Genomic DNA, 7,500 nt, shown 5'->3' with positions numbered 1-7,500 from the left:
CGAGTCATCTTCCAACGAAACTTCACGTGAAGGCTTAGGGGACCATTGTATGAATTTACAAGCCATAAAAATGGCATTGGCACGGCAGAAATTTGAAGATGTGCCTAAACCCACCAGGGCCCAGCGTGTGCCGATGGTGCTCGAGGCAACCGCCCGCACCAGGGCCCAGCGTGTGCCGATGGTGCTCGAGGCAAGCGCCCGCACCAGGGCCCAGCGTGTGCCGACGGTGGTCGAGGCAACCGCCCGCACCAGGGCCGATAGTGTGCCGATGGTGCTCGAGGCAACCTGTCGCACCAGGGCCCAGCGTGTGCCGATGGTGATCGAGGCAACCTGCCGCACCAGGGCCCAGCGTGTGCCGATGCTGGTCGAGGCAAGCGCCCGCACCAGCGCCCAGCGTGTGCCGATGGTGCTCGAGGCAACCGACCGCACCAGGGCCCAGCGTGTGCCGATGGTGCTCGAGGCAACCTGCCGCACCAGGGCCCAGCGTGTGCCGATGGCGCTCGAGGCAAGCTCCCGCACCAGGGCCCAGCGTGTGCCGATGGTGCTCGAGGCAACCTGCCGCACCAGGGCCCAGCGTGTGCCGATGGTGCTCGAGGCAACCTGCCGCACCAGGGCCCAGCGTGTGCGGATGGTGCTCGAGGCAAGCGCCCGCACCAGGGCCCAGCGTGTGCCGATGGTGGTCGAGGCAACCGCCCGCACCAGGGCCCAGCGTGTGCCGATGGTGGTCGAGGCAACCTGCCGCACCAGGGCCCAGCGTGTGCCGATGGTGCTCGAGGCAACCTGCCGCACCAGGGCCCAGCGTGTGCCGATGGTGCTCGAGGCAACCGACCGCACCAGGGCCCAGCGTGTGCCGATGGTGGTCGAGGCAACCGCCCGCACCAGGGCCCAGCGTGTGCCGATGGTGGTCGAGGCTGCCGATGATGGTCGAGGCAACCTGCCGCACCAGGGCCCAGCGTGTGCCGATGGTGCTCGAGGCAACCGACCGCACCAGGGCCCAGCGTGTGCCGATGGTGCTCGAGGCAAGCGCCCGCACCAGGGCCCAGCGTGTGCCGATGGTGGTCGAGGCAACCTGCCGCACCAGGGCCCAGCGTGTGCCGATGGTGGTCGAGGCAAGCGCCCGCACCAGGGCCCAGCGTGTGCCGATGGTGGTCGAGGCAAGCGCCCGCACCAGGGCCCAGCGTGTGCCGATGGTGGTCGAGGCAACCTGCCGCACCAGGGCCCAGCGTGTGCCGATGGTGCTCGAGGCAACCGACCGCACCAGGGCCCAGCGTGTGCCGATGGTGCTCGAGGCAACCTGCCGCACCAGGGCCCAGCGTGTGCCGATGGCGCTCGAGGCAAGCTCCCGCACCAGGGCCCAGCGTGTGCCGATGGTGCTCGAGGCAACCTGCCGCACCAGGGCCCAGCGTGTGCCGATGGTGCTCGAGGCAAGCGCCCGCACCAGGGCCCAGCGTGTGCCGACGGTGGTCGAGGCAACCGCCCGCACCAGGGCCGATAGTGTGCCGATGGTGCTCGAGGCAACCTGTCGCACCAGGGCCCAGCGTGTGCCGATGGTGATCGAGGCAACCTGCCGCACCAGGGCCCAGCGTGTGCCGATGCTGGTCGAGGCAAGCGCCCGCACCAGCGCCCAGCGTGTGCCGATGGTGCTCGAGGCAACCGACCGCACCAGGGCCCAGCGTGTGCCGATGGGGCTCGAGGCAACCTGCCGCACCAGGGCCCAGCGTGTGCCGATGGCGCTCGAGGCAAGCTCCCGCACCAGGGCCCAGCGTGTGCCGATGGTGCTCGAGGCAACCTGCCGCACCAGGGCCCAGCGTGTGCCGATGGTGCTCGAGGCAACCTGCCGCACCAGGGCCCAGCGTGTGCGGATGGTGCTCGAGGCAAGCGCCCGCACCAGGGCCCAGCGTGTGCCGATGGTGGTCGAGGCAACCGCCCGCACCAGGGCCCAGCGTGTGCCGATGGTGGTCGAGGCAACCTGCCGCACCAGGGCCCAGCGTGTGCCGATGGTGCTCGAGGCAACCTGCCGCACCAGGGCCCAGCGTGTGCCGATGGTGCTCGAGGCAACCGACCGCACCAGGGCCCAGCGTGTGCCGATGGTGGTCGAGGCAACCGCCCGCACCAGGGCCCAGCGTGTGCCGATGGTGGTCGAGGCTGCCGATGATGGTCGAGGCAACCTGCCGCACCAGGGCCCAGCGTGTGCCGATGGTGCTCGAGGCAACCGACCGCACCAGGGCCCAGCGTGTGCCGATGGTGCTCGAGGCAAGCGCCCGCACCAGGGCCCAGCGTGTGCCGATGGTGGTCGAGGCAACCTGCCGCACCAGGGCCCAGCGTGTGCCGATGGTGGTCGAGGCAAGCGCCCGCACCAGGGCCCAGCGTGTGCCGATGGTGGTCGAGGCAAGCGCCCGCACCAGGGCCCAGCGTGTGCCGATGGTGGTCGAGGCAACCTGCCGCACCAGGGCCCAGCGTGTGCCGATGGTGCTCGAGGCAACCGACCGCACCAGGGCGGAGCGTGTGCCGATGGTGGTCGAGGCAAGCGCCCGCACCAGGGCCCAGCGTGTGCCGATGGTGGTCGAGGCAACCTGCCGCACCAGGGCCCAGCGTGTGCCGATGGTGCTCGAGGCAACCGACCGCACCAGGGCGGAGCGTGTGCCGATGGTGGTCGAGGCAAGCGCCCGCACCAGGGCCCAGCGTGTGCCGATGGTGGTCGAGGCTGCCGATGGTGGTCGAGGCAACCTGCCGCACCAGGGCCGAGCGTGTGCCGATGGTGCTCGAGGCAACCGGCCGCACCAGGGCCCAGCGTGTGCCGATGGTGGTCGAGGCAAGCTGCCGCACCAGGGCCCAGCGTGTGCCGATGGTGTTCGAGGCAACCGACCGCACCAGGGCCCAGCGTGTGCCGATGGTGCTCGAGGCAACCTGCCGCACCAGGGCCCAGCGTGTGCCGATGGTGGTCGAGGCAACCTGCCGCACCAGGGCCCAGCGTGTGCCGATGGTGGTCGAGGCAAGCGCCCGCACCAGGGCCCAGCGTGTGCCGATGGTGGTCGAGGCAACCGACCGCACCAGGGCCCAGCGTGTGCCGATGGTGCTCGAGGCAACCGGCCGCACCAGGGCCCAGCGTGTGTCGATGGTGGTCGAGGCAAGCGCCCGCACCAGGGCCCAGCGTGTGCCGATGGTGGTCGAGGCAACCGCCCGCACCAGGGCCCAGCGTGTGCCGATGGTGCTCGAGGCAACCGACCGCACCAGGGCCGAGCGTGTGCCGATGGTGGTCGAGGCAAGCGCCCGCACCAGGGCCCAGCGTGTGCCGATGGTGGTCGAGGCAACCTGTCGCACCAGGGCCCAGCGTGTGCCGATGGTGGTCGAGGCAAGCGCCCGCACCAGGGCCCAACGTGTGCCGATGGTGCTGGGGGCAACCGCCCGCACCAGGGCCCAGCGTGTGCCGATGGTGATCGAGGCAGGCGCCCGCACCAGGGCCCAGCGTGTGCCGATGGTGGTCGAGGCAAGCGCCCGCACCAGTGCCCAGCGTGTGCCGATGGTGGTCGAGGCAAGCGCCCGCACCAGGGCCCAGCTTTTGCCGATGGTGATCGAGGCAACCGGCCGCTCCAGGGCCCAGCGTGTGCCGATGGTTATCGGGGCAACCGGCCGCACCAGGGCCCAGGGTCTGCCGATGGTGCTCGAGGCAACCGCCCGCACCAAGGCTCAGTGTCATGGTCAGGCCTTGGTCCTGCCATGACTGACCCTGAACCGAGCAGCGGTCGAGACCGAGCTGGTGGGAAAGCGGTTCTAAGGAATGAAGGCGTGCATTCGGAGCTTTGGAACATGATGCTAACATGTTGTAGGGGCAATGGGAGCCCCGGGCCGCAAGATACGCGGGGAAGTTCGGGACAATGGTCGGACACCTTCAAGCCAAGTATCCTGGCGGGTGCCATTAGTGGAAGCAATATGCGGGCACCTTCGAGTGGGTTGGTGGAGCAGCGAGCAGTATCAAGGAGCAATGGTGACCAAAGGGAAGGTTACGGGGCCCTGAGTTAGCCGGAGAAAGACCCCGACATGGCTGGGCAGAAAAGTGTCCCCGTTTCAGACATTCTTACGGTCACTGGTAGCGTATTGGGAAAATCTCTAACGCTCTTTATAGGGGGATGATTGGTGTCAGCTCTCCACCACCCCCTTGGCTAGCGGGCAGGCGGGGGCCTGGCTAGTCTGAAGTGAGCTACTCCTAGGCACTCGTGGTGTCTAGGTGGGCGGGCATCGTAGGGTCACGAGCGTGGCACGATGTTTTCTCGGGTAAGGTAAACCCGGGGACGGTTGGGGCCGGCGGGCCTCGTATCGCGCCTTTGCATGGAGACAGGGGGTTAGACGGTAGAATCCGTTATGCCCGTCGGTTTTCCCCTCCTCGAGCCGGAAGGATCATGTGATGGTGTTTACGTATGAGGGATGCCATCGAGAAAAAGGGGCGTGCGGACTAGCGGGTAGGCGTGCTGCTAGACCCCTGCGGCCAGTCGGGATGGTGTGCTGCCACTGGGGCAGTCCACCCAAGTCCCCTTGCGGGACCAGCATGATGTAGGGTGTCAATCATGCGTGCGGGCAGTCGATACTGTTGCTAAGGGCCTGAGCCCTAAGAACCGAGTCTCGTGGGACGAAATGAGCCTAGAGGCTCCGAGTTGGGCTGTTGACCAGCTTAGGTGGGGTGCTGGCGTAAACTCAATATAGGAGCCTGCGAACGATGCGGGCGGGCATGATGCTGGGTTCGCACCATGTCAAGAGGCCTCAAGGCCATGAGAACCGGGACTATGCATCCCTATGAGCATTCGAGGATCGTGGACTGGAATAGGGTTGTCCGCGGCGGAAAATGGGCACGATAGAAGGCTGACCTTGACTAGGATTAGTCTTGGTGCCACACGGACGCGTGGTTTCAATAGAAGGAACGCGCGGACCGTGACACTTGGTATCAGAGCCTAGGTTGGCTCAGTGGCGAGAGTTATGCGACCCCATGTGTGGGTCTGGTGATGCGAAATTACGGTGGTGCCAAGCCCGAATGGAGCTATCGAGACACAAATGCAGTTTTTGTGCCTATGGGGGCTCGAGAAAGGGCCACCGTTGCATGCGATGGGAAATATTGGGCCTATGTAAAATGGCTCTCGAGTAGACTCTTGGACGCCTAGAAAAAGGGCACCAGAGTCTAGCCTCACCTAGAAAAAGGTGTTGGCATATGTTGTGGCATGTGATGCCTTTACGGTGAAAGGAACCGTAGTGAGACCGAGATCCGAAAAGGGTCTTACACCATGAAATGGTGTTGTGTCAGGCCACGTGGGCCGAGTGAATCTTGTCCTGAGGGGCAGGAGGCGTCGAGTTGCAAGATTAATTACTAATGTGTGCACTTGATGTATGGTGCAGGTGCCCCAGCGGGGGTGCAAGCCGAAGTATTCGGGTCCAAGCATGAGACTACTACACAGAAGAGTATGAAGTGGCTGAAGATTGAAGCCACAAGTGAGATGGTCAGTGGACCATGAGCTGCGTTGGTCAGTGGACCATGAGTTCTTGTGGTCAGAGGATCACGAGAGTGTGTGTGTGAACCAGGATATTGAACTTGTATTGGCCGAAAGGGAAGGCTTCACGAGTAGTGGTGGTCAGTGGGCCACGACAGGATGTTTTCCAGTGGAACAAGAAAGGGAAAACGGCCAGTTGACAAGGCCTCAGTCGTGCAAGTCAGTGGACCTTGAGGATCGAGCGGGTGAATCCCCGAGTCAAACAAATCAGTGGGCCAAAAGTGCTGGTAGATCAGTGGGTCTCCGAGTATAAGCGGATTTTGGGACGCCCTAGGAACTGGGTTGGAATCAAAACTATCGAGCAATAGAACCATCGAGGAGACAGGGTTGCGCATAATGCTGTGCCGAGTTTCCAGTAAAAGTGGGGGAGACCTATCAATTCCCCCCCCCCGAGACTGAGCCAAGATAAAGGAGCTTGGGCGATGGAGCATAGTGTTCAAGCCGGGGGCAAAGACTGAATTAGCACGCTTTAAGGTGCCGTCTTGGGGGCGGTTGGCCTGAGGGCCACACCTAGAGAGGTGACCTTGGAGGGGCCGAGAGGACCCAAGTTGGGAGATGACCAAGGTGCTTGAATGCCACTATGCTAGGGTCATCATATAGGGTGCCGTATGAGTGCGGTTGACCTAAGCATCACGTCCAGAGGGGCGCATCAGTGAGTTGATGCTGCAAGCGTGCAGTTGGTGTGAGGGGTCACGTCCGGTGGGACGCACCAAATGAGTGGCAAAGCGGTGGTCATTCATTCTACTGAGGGTCATTGATCAATGAGGGCACCTCGAGGTCGCAACCTGACAATGATCAAGGGATGAAGCCATGGTATGACCCATATGAATACAACCAAGATAGGTTAGGCGGTTCGAACTACAACAAAGCTGAGCAACAATGGGACCAATCTACACCAACAATGGACGAGTACTGTGCCTGGTGCCTCATGTGACGGGACCTCAACCCAATCCTTGAGAGCACCAGTAAGAGACATATGAGGAAATGTCAGCTGTGTGCAACAGGATAGTTGGGTGTGGTCTTGGCGTCGATGAGGGCATCGACATAGTAAGTGGGGGAGAGTGTCATGGTCAGGCCTTGGTCCTGCCATGACTGACCCTGAACCGAGCAGCGGTCGAGACCGAGCTGGTGGGAAAGCGGTTCTAAGGAATGAAGGCGTGCATTCGGAGCTTTGGAACATGATGCTAACATGTTGTAGGGGCAATGGGAGCCCCGGGCCGCAAGATACGCGGGGAAGTTCGGGACAATGGTCGGACACCTTCAAGCCAAGTATCCTGGCGGGTGCCATTAGTGGAAGCAATATGCGGGCACCTTCGAGTGGGTTGGTGGAGCAGCGAGCAGTATCAAGGAGCAATGGTGACCAAAGGGAAGGTTACGGGGCCCTGAGTTAGCCGGAGAAAGACCCCGACATGGCTGGGCAGAAAAGTGTCCCCGTTTCAGACATTCTTACGGTCACTGGTAGCGTATTGGGAAAATCTCTAACGCTCTTTATAGGGGGATGATTGGTGTCAGCTCTCCACCACCCCCTTGGCTAGCGGGCAGGCGGGGGCCTGGCTAGTCTGAAGTGAGCTACTCCTAGGCACTCGTGGTGTCTAGGTGGGCGGGCATCGTAGGGTCACGAGCGTGGCACGATGTTTTCTCGGGTAAGGTAAACCCGGGGACGGTTGGGGTCGGCGGGCCTCGTATCGCGCCTTTGCATGGAGACAGGGGGTTAGACGGTAGAATCCGTTATGCCCGTCGGTTTTCCCCTCCTCGAGCCGGAAGGATCATGTGATGGTGTTTACGTATGAGGGATGCCATCGAGAAAAAGGGGCGTGCGGACTAGCGGGTAGGCGTGCTGCTAGACCCCTGCGGCCAGTCGGGATGGTGTGCTGCCACTGGGGCAGTCCACCCAAGTCCCCTTGCGGGACCAGCATGATGTAGGGTGTCAATCATGCGTGCGGGCAGTCGATACTGTTGCTAAGGG

The sequence above is a fragment of the Durio zibethinus genome, unplaced genomic scaffold (genome assembly GCF_047325235.1).
Source record: "Durio zibethinus cultivar Kanyao isolate XHJ-2024 unplaced genomic scaffold, ASM4732523v1 HiC_scaffold_2, whole genome shotgun sequence".
NCBI lineage: Eukaryota > Viridiplantae > Streptophyta > Magnoliopsida > Malvales > Malvaceae > Durio > Durio zibethinus.
Note: the sequence above shows the minus strand (reverse complement) of the source record.